Source organism: Eptatretus burgeri, chromosome 11 (assembly GCF_056783735.1).
Source record: "Eptatretus burgeri isolate ZD-2024b chromosome 11, Ebu_testis_v1, whole genome shotgun sequence".
In the NCBI taxonomy this organism is placed as follows: Eukaryota; Metazoa; Chordata; class Myxini; order Myxiniformes; family Myxinidae; genus Eptatretus; species Eptatretus burgeri.
The window spans coordinates 30,136,969-30,154,329 of NC_140971.1; the positions used below are offsets into that span (position 1 = coordinate 30,136,969).

At 44.0% G+C, this 17,361-nt stretch overlaps 1 long non-coding RNA gene across 1 annotated transcript in view; it reads left to right on the forward strand.

Annotated features, from left to right (window-relative positions):
- LOC147016764 (uncharacterized) overlaps positions 1 to 17,361 on the forward strand; it is a 33,176-nt gene that overhangs the window by 13,122 nt on the left and 2,693 nt on the right. The window lies entirely within an intron of this gene.

Sequence of the window (17,361 nt, forward strand, 5' to 3'; positions counted from 1 at the left end):
TTTGAGAGGCCAAGGAATGTGTTTTTCAACATTTTTTTTTCCACCTGGTCGATCCATTACGCCAAGGCACTTTGTGATCCAGCCACCATGAGCCACCCTGACATGAAAATAATTATTGCTTTCAGCTCTGCCTATTGTGTTATATGTATGTATGTATGTATGTATGTATATATTATAGTTTTATATAATGTCGTGGCTCGTGGAGGAGCTAGAGCGTAGAACAGATCAGGATGCAGCAGAACAAAAGGAACAGCAAAAAGAGAGAGGAGAAATGCTAACAGCAAGGATGGGGGACAAAATAGAGAGACATGTAGAAGTAAGGGATTTGGGGGAATAATGAGTGCTACGGAAAGATACAGGGGGTTAACAAGATAAATACAGGGTGTTCCAAAAAGACCCGGACAACATTGGTTGTTAATATATTTGGAACCACAAATGATACAATGATACGCTTTGGTTTACACGATGCAGAAACTCATGCAGTGTCACACAGTTTTGTGCACACCATCAATACTCTTCATTGTGAGCTGCATTTCTCATACGCAGGACATCGAGGTGGTGCAAGAGTTCTTGCCATGTTTGGCACAACATGTTTGCATCCACCATTGCGCATGCAGCTGTGATCCGAGAATGAAGAACCTGCAGGTTTGAATTGTTGGTGTTGTCGATAACATCTTTGACAAACCCCGACAGACAAAAAATCAAGGGGGGTTATGTCTGGTGATCATCGGGGCCAGGCAGTTGGTCCGTCTCGGCCATTCCAGCTACCTGGAAATTTTTCATTCAGGACGGCTCAAACGACTAAGACCTGATTAGGGGGAGTGCCGTCCTGTTGAAAAATGATTTCGGGTTGCAGGTCTTCAATCTGTGTGAAGGTGAATCCTTCCAACATGTTCATATAAATTGTTGAGGTCACTGTGTCCTTCGCAAAGAAAAATGGATCCACCATTCGATAATGTAGAAGGCCACGCCACACATTGACCTTTGGACTGTGGCGTATGTGTTCAATGACCACATGGGGGGTTTCAGAGCCCCAGATCCTCGCATTGTGCCAGATGACCTTCCCCGATACATGATAGGAAGCTTCGTCTGTGAACATGACCTTTTTCAGGTAATCTTCGTCATCCTCTATACGACTGAGCATTTCCAAAGCAAACGCCTTGTGTTTGGATCCATCATTTGATTTGAATTCCTGCAGAATCTGCACCTTATCGGAATAAAGCTTCAGTCTTTTATACAAAATCCTGTGTACAGTGGTGGGTGATAGTCCCAGTTCTCGAGTTACACATCAAATTGATTTTCTGGGACTTTGTTGAAAAGGTTCAAGCACTCATTCAACGTCTGCTGCCCTTGTGCTTGGTCAACTGGTACTTTTCTGTTTGTGACAATTTCTAGTCTCCTTACACCTCTTCTATCACTCTCAGATACCAGTCCGTAATGGCGGATTTCTTCCATTCCTTGTATGGAAATTATGCTGAACTTGCATGTCAGATCTCGTCTCGATGAACCATTTGAAGCACTGAGCTTTCTCCTGTGGAGTCTCCAATTTATTTTACATTAAACCTCCAGATCAGAAAATAAAGAAAACTTTTTGAGTTTCTGCATGATATTAAACAAAGGGTATCATTGCATCATTTGTGGTACTAAATATATTGTTACGTATCTGGGTTCGAGGCTTGCACGAGGGCAAGACCTCCCGAACACCCGGTCCTGAGGCTGCCGGACACAGATAAAGCCAGGTGCCAACAGATTGCAAAGCAACCATGAACGCTGATTGGTACTGCCAATCCTGGCAGGGTTACACTACCTCGCGTGATACCTTACCTGTGGACGGCCATGTCAAATGGGTCTTGCGCCCTCGATGCATACTGCCATGTACTCACCAGCTAATAAGAGCCACATTGGTGGGGTAGAACTTCCCAGATAAACTAACGTGTGGTCTACCCTGGACCAATGGAGGAAAAGACAGAACAGGCTGGGTACATTTATAACATAAGCAACTTATTACAATGTGATAAATAAAAAAGGCTTTAATTACAAGTGCGGCAAAGGAGATGCAAATAATCAATAAGAAGAGAGGACACAGTGCAGAGCTAACCCAATACAACTTCTACAATCTTATCATTACGCTAACATAGCAGGTGCCATACACCCGAGGAAATTAGAAAGAGAGAGAGAGAAAGAAGTAGAGAGAGAGAGAGAGAGAGAGAGAGAGAGAGAGAGAGAGAGAGAGAGAGAAAGAAGTAGAGAGAGAGAGAGAGAGAGAGAGAGAGAGAGAGAGAGAGAGAGAGAGAGAGAGAGAGAGAGAGAGAGTTTTAGGTGTAGGTGACCTCTTTGTACCTGGCATGGCCGACAGACTGGCGCAAATCCAGTCACTTAGCTGGGGGAGGAGGTGGGATGAAAACTGGGGGTGTATATGGTGTATGAGTGAGGAGGTGCAAAATGAAGTGCAAGATAATGCAGAAGAGGAAGAGTGAAGAGGTGCATACCTGCATTTGCTCTTTTAGTTTTCTGTGTGTCTACAGTAGATGAGACAGTGGAACTGGAGAGACAGAAAGTGTAAGAAGACAGCTTGAAGTGGCATGTAAGAAGTGAGAAAATCTGTACGTGTTTAATGAGTCTATTAATTATTGGTCCGGTATCCCACCCACTCAGTGCTCCTCCTTTCCCCTCGTGCCGCTGTCCAAGTATGGACCCTCGTCGCTCAGAAGTAGTTGCCTCGCACCCAGAAGAAGACCCTCCGACTTCTCATGTATGACCACGGCAGGGAGGCTGAATATATGGAGGACTGACCGAGACTGGATTGTAGACTGCCTCGAATGATCCTGTCACAGCTATTTAAGAGCGAGGAGAAGGAGAGGGGTGTGGTGTGTGGGAAAGCTGAGAGGGGGAGAGGTGGTTGGGGGGGGGGGTAATCTGAGAGGGGCTGTGAGAGTGGGAATATGAGAGCGGGCGGAGTGAGGGAATGCTAAGAAGGGGTGAGGAGGAAGATGAGAAGGGGTGGGGTGATAGGGAAAATGTGAGAGTATGGGGTGATTGTGAAAATTAGAGGCAGTGTAAGAGGGAAGATGGGGAAGGCAGGTTGAGGAGGAGGTGGGGTGAGGAGGAAGATGAGGGGTTGGGGGAAGGTGGGGGAGGTGGAAGATGGAAGGGGGCAGAGGTGAGTCAGAGGCTTTGAGTGGGGTGGGGTGATGCGGAATCAGAAATGGGGGACATGAAGTAGAGGGATGCAAAGGAGGAAGACAAGGAGAATGGGAGGGGGTTGGGAGGATGCAGGCATGTCAGAGATGACTTGGGGGAGGATACCAAACTGGAGGGGTTTTGTCACTGTTTGTGGATGTAAAAGTTTACAGACAATTTGGGGAAAGAGTTGGGGGGGGGGGGAGACAATAAATGAAAGAGTTAAACTGATGGTAATTCCATGATAGTTAAGCATGAGTCACATTTGCTCTACGGCTAGGATACGGCGGCCATACCCCCCCCTGAATTGACAGAATCGTGCGGTGGCCGCAGAGTTTCTGAGGTGGCCTCAGGGTGGCCCTACACCGTATGGCTATCTTTTACAGGCCATAGGGGTCTCGCGAATTAAAGTGCGAAGTTATAACTTTTTTCATTTCTTGGTTGGCCGTAGCAATTCGACAAGCCGTAGCCATGACGTAGATGTGTGGGCTTGTGTTATCCGTGCGTTTTCCGTAAGCTCTTATCAATGAAAAATGAATTTTGCCAACCCCCCCAAAAATTACGGCGGCTGCACTATTTCCACGTTCGCCTGAGGGCCCCCTTGCGGTCGTCTTGCGGGCACCTTGAGGCTACCTTGCGTCTGCCTTGAAAATTATATGGCCGCCGCAGCGACGCCCTAAGGTCACCGTGCGACATCAAATCAAAGACCGTACGGCACCCCCACGTTTTCGGTCTCCACAATTTATAAATTTCCCGTGCGGGTACCCAAAAAATAAAAACATATGTGACTGCTACATTGTGTGACCGTGGAAATCCTGCGGCCGCCCTATAATTGCTAGTGGCCATAGATTTTTTAGACCCTACGGCCGCCAAGCCAAATGTGACTGAAGCATTAACCATAATTGTTGTGTTCCTAGAGGCAAATCAGAATCCCAAAAATATGGGAAATATGAGAAATATCCATGGATGAGAGGTGTCATGTTCCAACCATTACCTATTAATACCAGCAAATGGCTGCAGTGGATAAGGAGAGTGGGGTGGCCCGATGACTGGTGGCATTCCCACAACCCGAGGGTGTGCATCCATCACTTTTTTGCACTAGATACGATTGGAAGTGTGACGAAAAGTCCATCTTTGAAGCACCAAAATCAAGAACTATTCCAGTGGAATGATTTCAGTCTTATAGATCTATAACCACCGCACGTTAAACATACTCCTAAAGGCCCAGTCACACCTTGACGTTTTAGCCAGGAATGGCAACGTATAAAAATGCACGTAAAACGTTGGCGTATGCTGAAGTTTTGAGTTTTTTTAAGTTTTGGTCGTATTCATAACGTGTTGGTCGTATGCATAACGTATTAGTAACAGGCACAGAACGTTTCGTTGTGTTAAAGATAACTTATACCAATGAATGCTTAGCCTGTTGTCGGCGTGGCCGACGAACTTATGCCCAACGATAGTTTAACTTAGTCATAGCACGCTGCACGTATCGCCGAAGAACTCGTGGCGTTCTCTGTTAAAAACCTGCCGCACGCAGATTTAAATCATAACCGCATTAAAATTGGAAGTGTCAACATCGCAGTCACACCGTGACGATTTAGCCAGCGTATGCCGACCTATGAAAAATGTGTCTAAAACGCTGGGACACGTCGAATATGGTATGGGTAAGTTGTGTATACATTGGGAGCACAATGAAAAACAATGAAGTACGCTGGCATATTACGTGGTGCGTCTAGTACGTCGTGAAATTTCAAGCATGCTGAAAATTTTACGACGTACTCGACGTATGGCTCACAAGTTCCGCATACGCTGGCATAAGTTCTCGGCACGCTCCACAATCGTTTACACACGTCGGCCACACGTTACTTGTAAGTTACTCATAAGTCGAAACACGTTGAGGTAATGTTTAGCATACCCGAAACTTAATTTTTAACCTACGAGTAACGTGCTTTGAACCTATTAGTAGCGTGCTTTGAACCTATGAGTAGCGTGCTCTGAACCTATGAGTAGCGTGCTCTGAACCTATGAGTAGCGTGCTTTGAACCTATGAGTAGCGTGCTTTGAACCTATGTGTAACGTATCTCAAACGCACATTGGCATATGTAGACGTATTTGTTTGATGTCTTCCGGACGACTACAGAACTTACTGAACGTGTTTCTAACTTACAGCTACCGTATAATGGCGTATTGGCAGCGTTTAGAGGAATTGGTATATCCAAATGGGCTTCACAAGAGGAACCCATCAGTGTTCCAGACTCCATGTTGAGTAGATGTCAGTCACTAGCAGTGGCAGTAGTAGTAGTAGTAGTAGTAGTAGTAGTAGTAGTAGTAGTACTAGTAGTAGTTCGAGAGAATTTAGTGATGTCGATGTTAATAGCAGTAGTAGTAGTAGTTCGAGAGAATTTAGTGTTGTCAATGTTAGGAGTAGTAGTATTAGTAGTAACAGTAGTAGTAGCAGTAGTAGTTCGAGAGAATTTAGTGATGTCGATGTTAGTAGTAGTAGTAGTGTAGTATCCGTAGTAGTAGTTCGAGAGAATTTAGTGATGTCGATGTTGGTAGTAGTAGTAGTAGTAGTAGTAGTAGTAGTAGTAGTAGTTCCAGAGAATTTAGTGATGTCCATGTTATTAGTAGTAGTAGTAGTAGTAGTTGGAGAGAATTTACTGATGTCGATGTTGGTGGTAGTAGTAGTAGTAGTAGTAGTAGTAGTAGTAGTAGTAGTAGTAGTAGTAGTAGTACTTTCAAGTAACGTGTTGCAAAGTGTGAACAACGTTCGTGTAGCGTGCTTACAAAACGTTACTCATAGGTTAGAAATAAGTTTCGGGTACGCTAAACATTACCTCGACGTGTTTCGACTTATGAGTAACTTACAAGTAACGTGTTTCAACGTGTGTCAACGATCGCATAACGTGCCTACGACTTATGGCCAGCGTAGCGGAACGGAACGTGTGAGTCATATGCCGGCATACGTCGTAAAATTTCAAGCATGAAAAAATTCGAGGAAAACCTAAAAGTTCAACGTTTAAAGCCAGCGTACTACGCAGTGTTTTTCAGCGTGCTCTCAATGTTATCAAAACTTACCCATAACGTATTCGACGTGTACCGGCGTTTTAGACAAATTTTCCAAAAATCGGCATAAGCTGGCTAAAATGTCAAGGTGTGACTGGGCCTTAACAAACTTCAAAACCAGCAGAGAAATAGCACAACTATCTAGTCAAGTTCCTGAAGAACGAGTGAACTTTCCTCATGCTTCGGTGCTCGCTAACTCAATCAATGCCAATGGTAGATCACTTTCATGCTACACCGATGGTGACAGGGAGGGATCTCCGTTGTATTTCCATGACTTGCAAGGGGTTGAAGAAAAAGTTGATTTGGAGCAACCCAAAAATCCGCAGTTACAAGTTACTTAGAAAATTACCCACAATATTATTTGTATCATTGTATGTGGTAACTTTCCCTTCCAAAATTAATATAGGCTTAATGTACTTTTGTATATTTTTTTATGGCTGGAGATTGGAGAGGGGGGGGGGCGGTAGTGGGGAGGGGATCAAGTCAAGATTTATTTTTTAATTTACAAGAGCTGATGTGGTGAAGTTTTTGTTTTCCTTCTGCTTTTTACCCCTCAGCCCGAATTGGCTAAGGGGTATTGTCGTCATAGGTGTTGTCCGGGCATCCGTCTGTCAACTTTTGGTTTCCGTCAATTTCGAGGAGAACGCCTTGTCCGATTAAATCCATTTTTGCAGGATATGTTGGGGTTGAGTAGAGGAAGGTTCCTTTCGAAAATGGGTGTGCTGCGATTTTCAATGTGGCCTCCATCTTGAAATTGGTTTGTGTCAAGGGGCTGAGGGGTTACGCCCGCTTTGCGGTGCTATTTTTCTTTATTTTGAGCAGTTCTAAGCTGTATTATTTATCACTCCATCCAGGGGGGGGGGGGGCTGCACTATATAACTAAAGCACAATTCACACAATGCATTTGATGCATATACGCGTTTGGTGAGACATCACAGCTACCAAAATCAATGATAAATCATGGTATTGAAGTAAGATCTCAGACGAATTCGCACAATACATTCGATAAGTGTCAAGCCTACATCGCAATCATTACCTCGTATGTATGTCATCGTATTCCCCGATTGCCATTGTTCCGAAGGGTTTCTGCGCATGTGTCGCAATGTATTATGTGGGGATCGCCTTATTTTGAAAGTCCTGTATTGTCGAAAGACAAACTTTCCTGATCGACGGTACTCGTATATTTAAAGTTTCAGATCAGGTCAGGTATGGGAGCATATGCCAGAACAGCGCATCGCTGCGTCCACTTTCCGCCGGTACTCCAGGGGCCTCCGTCTGGCCATCCCCCAGGCAGATGCCAGGCCCATCCCCATCTCCTTGAGAGGATGGTCAACCTGCTGCAACCACGAGGCACGTGGTCGGCCCACTGGCCTCCTCCACTCATGAGACTCCCTCGCTGAGAGAATCTGGTGAGCAGGATCAGCGTCAGGAAAACGAGCCACATGTCCATACAGCCGCAACTGATGCTCACGGACTATGCAGGTAACAAATCTCATCCGAGTCTCTCTCAGCAACCGCTCGTTGGACACAAAATCCGACCAGCGATAGCCAAGGATTCTCCGAAGAGACCTGGTACCAAAGGAATTAAGTCTCCGTCTCAGATCCTTGGTCAGAGTCCAAGTCTCGCACCAATAGAGCAAGACTGGAAGCACGGAGGACCTGAAGACTCGGACTTTCGTCCTCCCGCACAGGTACCGGCAGCGCCACACCCCATGATCCAGTGAATCCATGACTCCCAAGGCCCGACCCAGACGTCTATTGACCTCTGACTCGCAGCCAGCAGAGACATGAATATCACTGCCAAGGTAAGTGAATCTCTCCACGACCTCAACATCCTCACCACAAACAGACACAGACAGGACAGCAGCATCCAAGATGTCACCGAAAGCCTGGATCTTAGTTTTGACCCAAGAAACCCGTAATCCCAGCAGCTCCAACTCCTCATTCAGCACCTCGAGGGCCCCAAAAAGGATATCTAAAGTCTCCGCAAAGATGACTGCATCATCTGCAAAATCAAGGTCCGAGATCTTGACATTCCCAAACGATGCACCGCAACTTGATCTCTCCGACATCCTCCCTAAAATCCAGTCCATACAAGTGCTGAAAAGTGTGGGGGCCAGTACACATCCCTGACGAACTCCAGTAACAACTGGAAATAAGTCAGAGATGGTACCACCACACTTCACAGCACTATCTGTACCAGAGTAGAGTTCAGACATCAGATCGATCAGTTTTGGTGGCACCCCACGAAGACCAAGAATCCTCCAGAGGACATCACGATTCACTGAATCGAACGCTTTACAGAGATCAACATAGGCTGCAAGCAGCCCCTGCCGAAACTCTCGTCTGCGTTCGGTGAGGACACGAAGTGCAAGGATACGGTCAATCGTTGACCTCTTTGGTGTAAAGCCTGACTGCTCTGGACGCTGGTGCTCAAGCAGATGGTGGCGAACCCTATCGAGAATTATCCGAGCAAAGACCTTGCCCGGCACTGAGAGCAGCGTCACCCCTCGGTAGTTGTTGCAGTCTTGGCGATCACCCTTCCCTTTCCAGAGAGGGACAACAAGGCCCCTCTTCCAGTCAGTTGGGATGATGCCTGTGTTCCAGGCAGAGCACAGAACTGCATGCAATGACACAAGTGCAGCATTTCCACCAGCCTTGAGAAGTTCAGCATGGATGCCACAGATCCCTGGAGCTTTGCCCCGTTTCAACTGGTTCACCGCAGCCCGTGTTTCCACAAGCGAAGGTGGACCACAGTTGATTTGAGGGTCAGCAACAGTCAGTTTGTAGTCAGGTCAGGTCAGGTTCGATCTGTGACCTGCTACAGGTACCATGTAAACCTGTACTAACCTGTTCCATGGTCGGGTTGTCGGTGACTAAATCGTCTCCCCAACCAGGTTTTCTGGTGAGGAGGGTGTTTGGATATGGACACCCAGCAGCTTTAAAGTTTATTTTCATCGATTGCGTCAATAAACTGTTTTTAAAGCATAACCTGAAATTACACTCTTCCTATCTGAGGATTATTATAATGGAGTGACCTATGTATCTTTCACTTGAGAAGTTATTTATTCAATCACACCCTCTAGAACCATCTAGAATCTAGAACCTGGTCCGATATTCCTGATGATATCCTTTTAAATAATTTCATAATAATATTCGTGAAAATAGGCCTGCAGGTACCCCCAGATACTTTACGGCTGTACCTTTAAAGCCGGTGGTTAGCTTTAGATCAAAAAGCTTGTGCCTGTAAAGATCACTTATATTATTCACCATAACCAAAAAATTCAAAACAGCAAATAAATCCACAAGAGGAACAGAAGCATCATAAACCAGCAACCTCTTCCACACAAGGTCTCCACAATTGTCTACATTAAGAGTCGCAAAAGGAGCTGCAGAGGAGTGCGGCACCAATGACCGAAATTCTATATGTTCCCCTCTGGCCAAACTTTGCTTGCCATCTAATGTTGTGAATCACTATCTCGAACTATTTGTATCTATCAACAATTCATAATCTTTCCAGTCTTATATCCAGTTCAATGAATGGTCAGTGTATTTGAGCTCAGGGTATCACAACAAATATTTTGACCATAATGACCGCTTTGCAAGCGTAACCTCAGCATCACTGCAGACCTGACTATTAGTGGCTTTGTAGATTTCAAGCAACACCGGCCATCATTTTCAAACAATCGGGATCAGAAGGATCTGCACTTACACATACAACGTTTCCAAATGGTGAACTAAACACTGTGTAGTTGACTTGAATACACCAGCGGCCATCTACATTTCACTACAAAAAAATTAACCCATAATAACCAGTGAACAAGCATAGACAAGCAACAAACGGATATCATCAATTGTCATAATGTCTTTTTAAGCATTGTCAGTTTCCATAACAGCAACCAGGTGAATAAAGTCATGCTTCAGGCCTAATAAACCCTACTTGAGTATGTTCCTGTGAGGATCCAAGATCGTCGTTTTCAATGGTCAACAAGAAATGACAAAAAAACTGAAATTTCCTTCCATCTACCACTAATTTCCCTTGCTCAAAGGCAGCAATTATACGTGAATAAATTCTCTGATTGGCCATCTTTCTTGTCAAGCGGGTCACGTTGAAATGCCATTGCCAGTTGAAGGATCCGCCCACCCGTCATTCCTTGATTTAATCAAACGCAGAGTTAATTTGTGAGTTGAGATAAATTGGGTTTCTGCTGCACATCCTCACCATTCAAAGTGACATGTAAATTATTGAATGCTGTTCCTGTTTTTGGAGAAACGTTAGCACCTGCATATTTCCTCCATAAATGACGACAAAATGCCAGAATCTGTCTTTCGCTGTAGGTTTGTGTTTATTTATTTATCGAATAATCTGGTTTAATAAAGCGTAAAATATGACGGTGATTCCAGACTAACCAGCTCCGCAATGATTTGCGTACCCTTTGTAAACTTCTGGCACAATTCAAACACACATTCTCTGCATGGAAGACATATCAATAGAAGGTACAGCTCATCTAAAAGTCAAATGGGTTCACATTTTCGTTCAGCAAAAATGTCCTCGCACAGCAAGAGCGCGTGAAACATCGTTCACTGTTGTCTTGGAAATACCCAGAATGATTTGCATTGTTGCGTGCTGCCAAAAGAGTATATGTGAAATTAATTGCACTTTCCTGTTCAGTTGCAGTCTTTGAAAAACAGAACTGCCCACCGCAGAAAGCAGTGTCAAGTAATATTGTATTTTAACAGACTGCAACTGAGAAGGAATGCATCGTTAATCCTGACATCTTTTTTCGTGGGTGCTATTCGGAGATCTTGTTCATCACGCACTTGGCATCCAAATCGGGTGGATATGTGGCTGGCATTTCCTGTTGGTCGGGACCCTTGAGGCAAGTGCTGACGTGCCATAGGGGTCCGAGGTCACCATTCCAGTTAAGAGGTGTTAGTTGAACATATACACTCTTGAGTGGTTTCTGAACTGATGAAGTTATAGTATAACAATGCATTGTGGGCTTGTGTGTATGCCTTTGTTTGACCATGTGCTTTGGCATTTGGGCTGAATTGCATGTGTGTATTAGTTTGACAAGCTTTGTTGGATTGTGTATTTTACCCATATGGCCAAAATGCTCGTCCTTGACTTTGTTATAATGTTTGACTTTTTACCTTTTTTTTCATATAAGAAGATGAGTGGTAAGATTCCCCACTTAACTGACAAGCAAACAAAATAAATCATTAATGTAATTTCATATAAAAGGCTCCTCTGAGCAGCGGTCCCCTAACTGAAAGGGTCAACACGAAGAAAGAGTGGAGCTCCTATGCCAGTTGGAGCTTCTCTTTTCTTCTTCTGCTTCGGTGATTGTCAGGGTGAATTTAATATAGACTTGGTCAGATTACCCAGGACCATTTGACACCAGCACGTAAAGGAATAATTTAAGACATAATTGCAGGATATGTGGGCACAGGCAGGTCGTGTTTTCACCTGGACCAAGTTGACTGGTACATGTTGAAGCAGAATTACCGGGCGTAGTGGCGTGTGCCTGTAATCCGGCGACTCGGAGGCTTGGGTTGGAGGATCGCTTGAGGACGGGATCTCTGCGCTGGGCCGTGCTATGAGAGGGTGTAGGGCATTCTGGAATCATGGCGAAACCCAATCCTTATCCCTGTGTCGTGAGAGGCGACCAGGGTTGCGTCAGGAAGGGCATCCGGCGTAAAACCTATGCCAAATCAGTATGCGGATCATAACGGATGATCCGCTGTGGGGACCCCTAACGGGAGCAGCCGAAAGACGAACAACAACATGTTGAAGCAGAATTGATTACTTCCTTTTGCTTCACAATTTTGGGGCCTTGGATCTGGTACTTCTTGCTGTGGCCAGTTCTGATCACTGTCGCTTGTCCTTGGAATCAGAATTGGAGAGACAGCACGCTCTGCACAATGGACTCTGGAACCCTAACTGTGGCCCTTTGCAGGATGGCAGTTTCATGCAGTCCTATGCTCAGAAGTATAGGCATTGGCAGACAGTTATATGTGCCTCTTCTCTTTCTCAGTAGCCTGGTGTGAGGAGGTGAAAAGTATGAATGCAGTGTTCCTTCATGTGGCCAGGAACACAGGAACGCAGGAAGGTGTGTGTGTGTGTTTGAAGTGCATGCAGATTTACCTCCAGTGCTTGCTGAAGAAGCTCAGTGTCATGATACATGCGCTTGAAAAACTCTTGCCAGGTGAAGGGGAGGATCTTTCACCTCGTCAAAACCAACACAAGGACTTCCTTCATAGCAGTTTAAATGTTGAATGAAAACGAAATATGTAACAGATTATTTTTCCAATGATGTGCCAGAAAAAAAATGTTGTTGTCTAAAGTTGCAGATGAGGGAAGCTTTGTTATTTCTGAATAGTACCGAAACACAAAAGCATTTAGTTGCTGCTTCCTTACTGCTCAAGACTGAAAAAAGAGAGAGAGAGAGAGAGAGAGAGAGAGAGAGAGAGAGAGAGAGAGAGAGAGAGAGAGAGAGAGAGAGAGAGAGAGAGAGAGAGAGAGAGAGAGAGAGAGAGAGAGCATCTCCACCACCAAAGGTGGGCAGAGGTGGTGTCCCCCCCTCCCCCCCCCCTCGTCTGTCTGTCTGTCTCTGTCTATCGGTGAGTAATATATCTCAAAAAGTTATCAATCGATTCAGATTAAAATTGATGGACAGGTTGGGCTTGTGCCAAGGATGAATTGATTAGATCTTGGTGAAGATTTGGATCCAGATGAGGATCCTAGACTCTTTAAAATGATTCTTCACCATTCTTCACCACCAAAAACGATATTTACCATGACATCTCCAAAAAATTGTGGACGGATTATTACAAAACTTGGTGGATGAGTTGGGAAGGTGACAAGAACCAGTCGATTGGATTTTGGGAAAGGTCCGGATGCAGATCTGGCCTACTGTGGGATACAAAACTTAAACTGTTCATTCTGACAGAGGTGTGTGCTCTCCCGAGTGCTGTTCCAGTTGGTCAATAGATGGTAGAATACAGAGAGTTCACAGACCTGCCTGCAATGTGAGAGCAACGAACCTTTAGCTTTAGTCTTATCATGGGAGATTCCAATAATTTTGAGAGCTTTAGATTCCATAGAATGCAGGAGATGGACACGACGTTGGACCCCAGCCCATAGTGAAGAGCAGTACTCCATGGATCTATGGACAAAGGCCTTGAAAACTGTGAGTTGCTCAAATTTTCCAAGGAAAGACTTGAATCATGGGAGGATTATTTGGAGTATCTCACTTTGAGAGCATTTTGAATGGCCCTCATCTTTTATATTATTATGTATACGAGACTGACGGGGATTTTTTTAACTTTTCAAAATGCAAATGTACTTGAAGTTGATGATACTTGTGTTACGTGTTGTAATCGTTGGAATGATACATAGCTATTTCAGGACACATCTTTTGACCTATGCATCATTCGATAATTTGTACAAACGTATTGCTCTGCAGATGTTATTTGAGTGGTCCAAGATATTACAATCACAAGGTAACAAGTCTGGACTCTGTGGGGGGTGATTTAGAACTTCACACCCCATTTCCCCAAGAGTAGTAGTGGTTACATTTGCTCTTTGATAGCGAGCATTATCTTGAAATAAAATCACACCCACGAAGCAGCATACCAGGTAGTCGTCTTCGTATTGCTCGCCTCACCTCATCGCGCAACAAATCATAGCGCAATAACCTCACAAGGTTAACGAGGATGTCGTGACCTCGTGTTCACTAATGTCGTGACCTCATGTTCACGAGGACAAAAATGTCGTGACCTCGTGTTCACTACCTGTGGAGTTTAGGCCATTTGGGCAATCATTCTTGTTCCTTTATCCATGCCCCATTAACTTAATCTGTCACTTTCCTTGCATTATATGTCCTAACCCCCATTGTTCCCATTGTTACAATTCATTTAATCTCAATTAGCACCGACACCTTTCTAATCAACTTACAGATTTCATGCAACTGCATCATCATTTTCAGGGAAGATTACCCACTACATTATATTTCCTGGCGTTTATATTTTGCCGAACTTCGAATGTAAGGACCTCAACATCATGAATAAACGTTTTGATTCAAATAAAGCAAGCTGAAGTCAGGTATAGCTATAGATGAACAGACATGCTATTTCAGAAAATGGCTGCAAAAGAGAAACGAAAGGAGATTTGAATGTTTCTGAATTACTGTAAATGTAATGTACAAAGTTCTGCAAATGAAAACCTTGCAGAAATCAAATCAAGAAGCAATTCAATCCTATACCTTGACCAGAAAACTGCAAAGTTTTCAGGCTTTTGAACAAAAGAATTAAATTGTCCCAATTTTTTTTCGACTCACAGTAATTTGGGCTTGACAATTATTTTACATTCAGCAGTTGTATTATCAGTCCAGGCCCATTTTTCATGCACAACAATGAGTGAAAGAAAAACGAAAGAGTTTAAACGTGTTCAAGGCCTGTATGTCTCTGTTAAAAAAGTACGCTCAAGTACGGGATGAAAGAAGCATGCGGTCTGAGCTCTCATGCCTGCAGAGCGGAGATTGAAAATGCAGAGCGGAGTACAATGGTTGAGCAATTTTAACAACAATTTTGATTCAAAAATACTTTTTCAATTTACCTCTTCTTCGGCATCATTGACTGATGAGGGGAATTCAACAAACTGCCTCATATATTAACATCCTACAGGCCTCGGCTGTTGGGAGCTGGCAAGATACCCTCAAAGTACGTGGAATGCCTTTGAGCTGTCAAGCCTAGGTTTGAATCTCGACCCAGCTTTAAACTCCAACCCGGATGTTTCACGAGGCATCAATGTGGGTGCTATTCGTCGGATGAAGGCAAAGCTGAAGGTCGTTGGTCAGCAACGGTCGTTGGTGGATGTTAAATATCTCACCGTGTCTTTCAGTGAAATGTTATCACTGGCACCTTGAAAAAAATTCCAATTTCCTGCCACATTCAGTCAAATATCAGACCTGTCCACCTGGTTCGAGAATCTAGAAAGACTTGCACCCAGAACTGTTCCTTCCTGCCAACACCACAAGTTGAGAATAATTGAGTCTATTTAAAAAAGCAGAATACAAGGCACTGTTCTTGAGTCCTGCACTTTGGCCGCCAAATCTGAATGTGCCCGATTCTGTAAGGACTCTGAAGCTGAAAAGATTAGTCAAGTCTAGGAAGTCCTATACCTGATTTGGGACTGAGTATGACAGGTTAGATCAGTTGGTGTTGAGCAATCCAGGGAACTCTCTGCTCCTCTTTATTCCCCAAGAGGAGTTGAATCTGATTAAAATGATTTATTCCGTGGTGGGGTCGCATATGACTAAAATCTCTGGTATGACTAAAAAAATCAGGTAGAGCAGATTGGTAGGGGCAGGTGATTCACCTTGGAGCTGGCTGAACTTGGGATGGGAAGGTAAAAGCCGTTGTGCTGTATCTCTGCATGTGAGTGATCAACATTAAAGATCCAAACAGAATGTCTTAAAAAGAGCAGGACATTGTGTGCTGTGACCTTACAAATTCAATTGCACAAGGCATTAAGATGTTAAGTTAGTAAGTTAAGTTAATGTCAAAAAACAAAAATTCGATTTCTAGATATGCTAGTTGACAAAAATTATTCTTGCACATGAAATCGAGGTGAGGAAATTCACTTGGCAGGTCTCAACTAGTGGTGTGCTTCTGGTGTGTGTCTGCAGGCTGGTCCATCCACCAGGGCAGCTGTGTGTGTCATATCCCTCAACACTGGAATGGCACTCGGTAGAGCACGTACCTCCGCCAGACTGAACAGTTTATATTTTGTATCCCAGTGAGAGGCCGGATCTGGATCCGGACTTGAACCAAAATCGAATCAGCTTGTACTTGTCAGTTGTCACATACCCAACTCATCCATAAAGTTTCATGTAAATCCACCGCAACTTTTTGAGATTTCGTGCTATATATCGTTTTTGGCATCATCTCTCAATGGTGAAGAATCACATATAAATAAAAATTATAAAATTTCATATCTGGATCTGGATCTTCTACAAGATGGAATTGCTTCGTCCTTGCTATACATGCAACCTGTCCACCAAGTTTCGTCCAAATCAGTCCATAACTTTTTGAGATATTGTGTTATACGAGTAATATCAGTTATACAGTGATGACAATGTCGGTGTTTATGATAAGGTGTCTTTATCACACACACACCTTCCTCACCTCGTGGTCCCTCACCTCTCACAGCGGTGATTACAATCTTGTTGATTACTGTGCGGAGTCTTTATCACAGAGTTTCCTCACCTCAGGACTCATCCTGGTGATTTCTACATTGATCGCAGTACTATCCTTGACAATTTTATGTTTCTTTGACTCCCCTGGCACAAAGTGGTCATCCTCGTTCCGTGAGCCAACATGGGTGCTCCCGCTCAGAGGGAGTGCGTGCCGCCTGGTATAAAATGTACTGGAAGTAAGCGTTTAGGAAACAACTACAAACGAAGAATAATTAAATATAATTTCGGACAACTTGGATCACAGATGATTCTTCAAAATGTATTCTTCTCAAAAAAAAAGTGAATTTTTTTTTATCAGTTACTGCATGGACTCAACATTCCGACACAGAGTACATTTTCAACGGCTCTAATTATTCCCACATTTTTGAGGGGTTGCCACGGAGCGTTTCTAGGCCAAGTCTTTGAGGAACCGACAGGCCAGGCCCAACATTCGACCGAATGTGGCAGGAAATTGGCATTTATTCAGGGTTCTGGCGATAACTTGCGTACTCTTCATGATAGACACGATGCGATGTTTTCCGTCTCCCAGCTGAGACTAACAGACGAGACATACGACATGCCTCAACACAATCGGAAAAGGGTAATCGGCAAATGAAGAAGCATGCAATGGGTCCAGTAGTTGTGAGTAGGGGAGGTGATCCATAAAGCCTCCCATCCCCTTTTTTTGAGATTTCATTGTCAGGCCAATTTTTCGAATACAGATCTTGCTGCATGAAAGGTTTACGTCTGAAAAAAGTTTGAATTTCATCTCGTACATTGAAGTTTGAAATTAATACAGGTAATTGCAACGGCTAAGCGTTAAAAACAATTCTGAACTATTCAGATGACGGTGACATTTCACAAGATCTCGAGA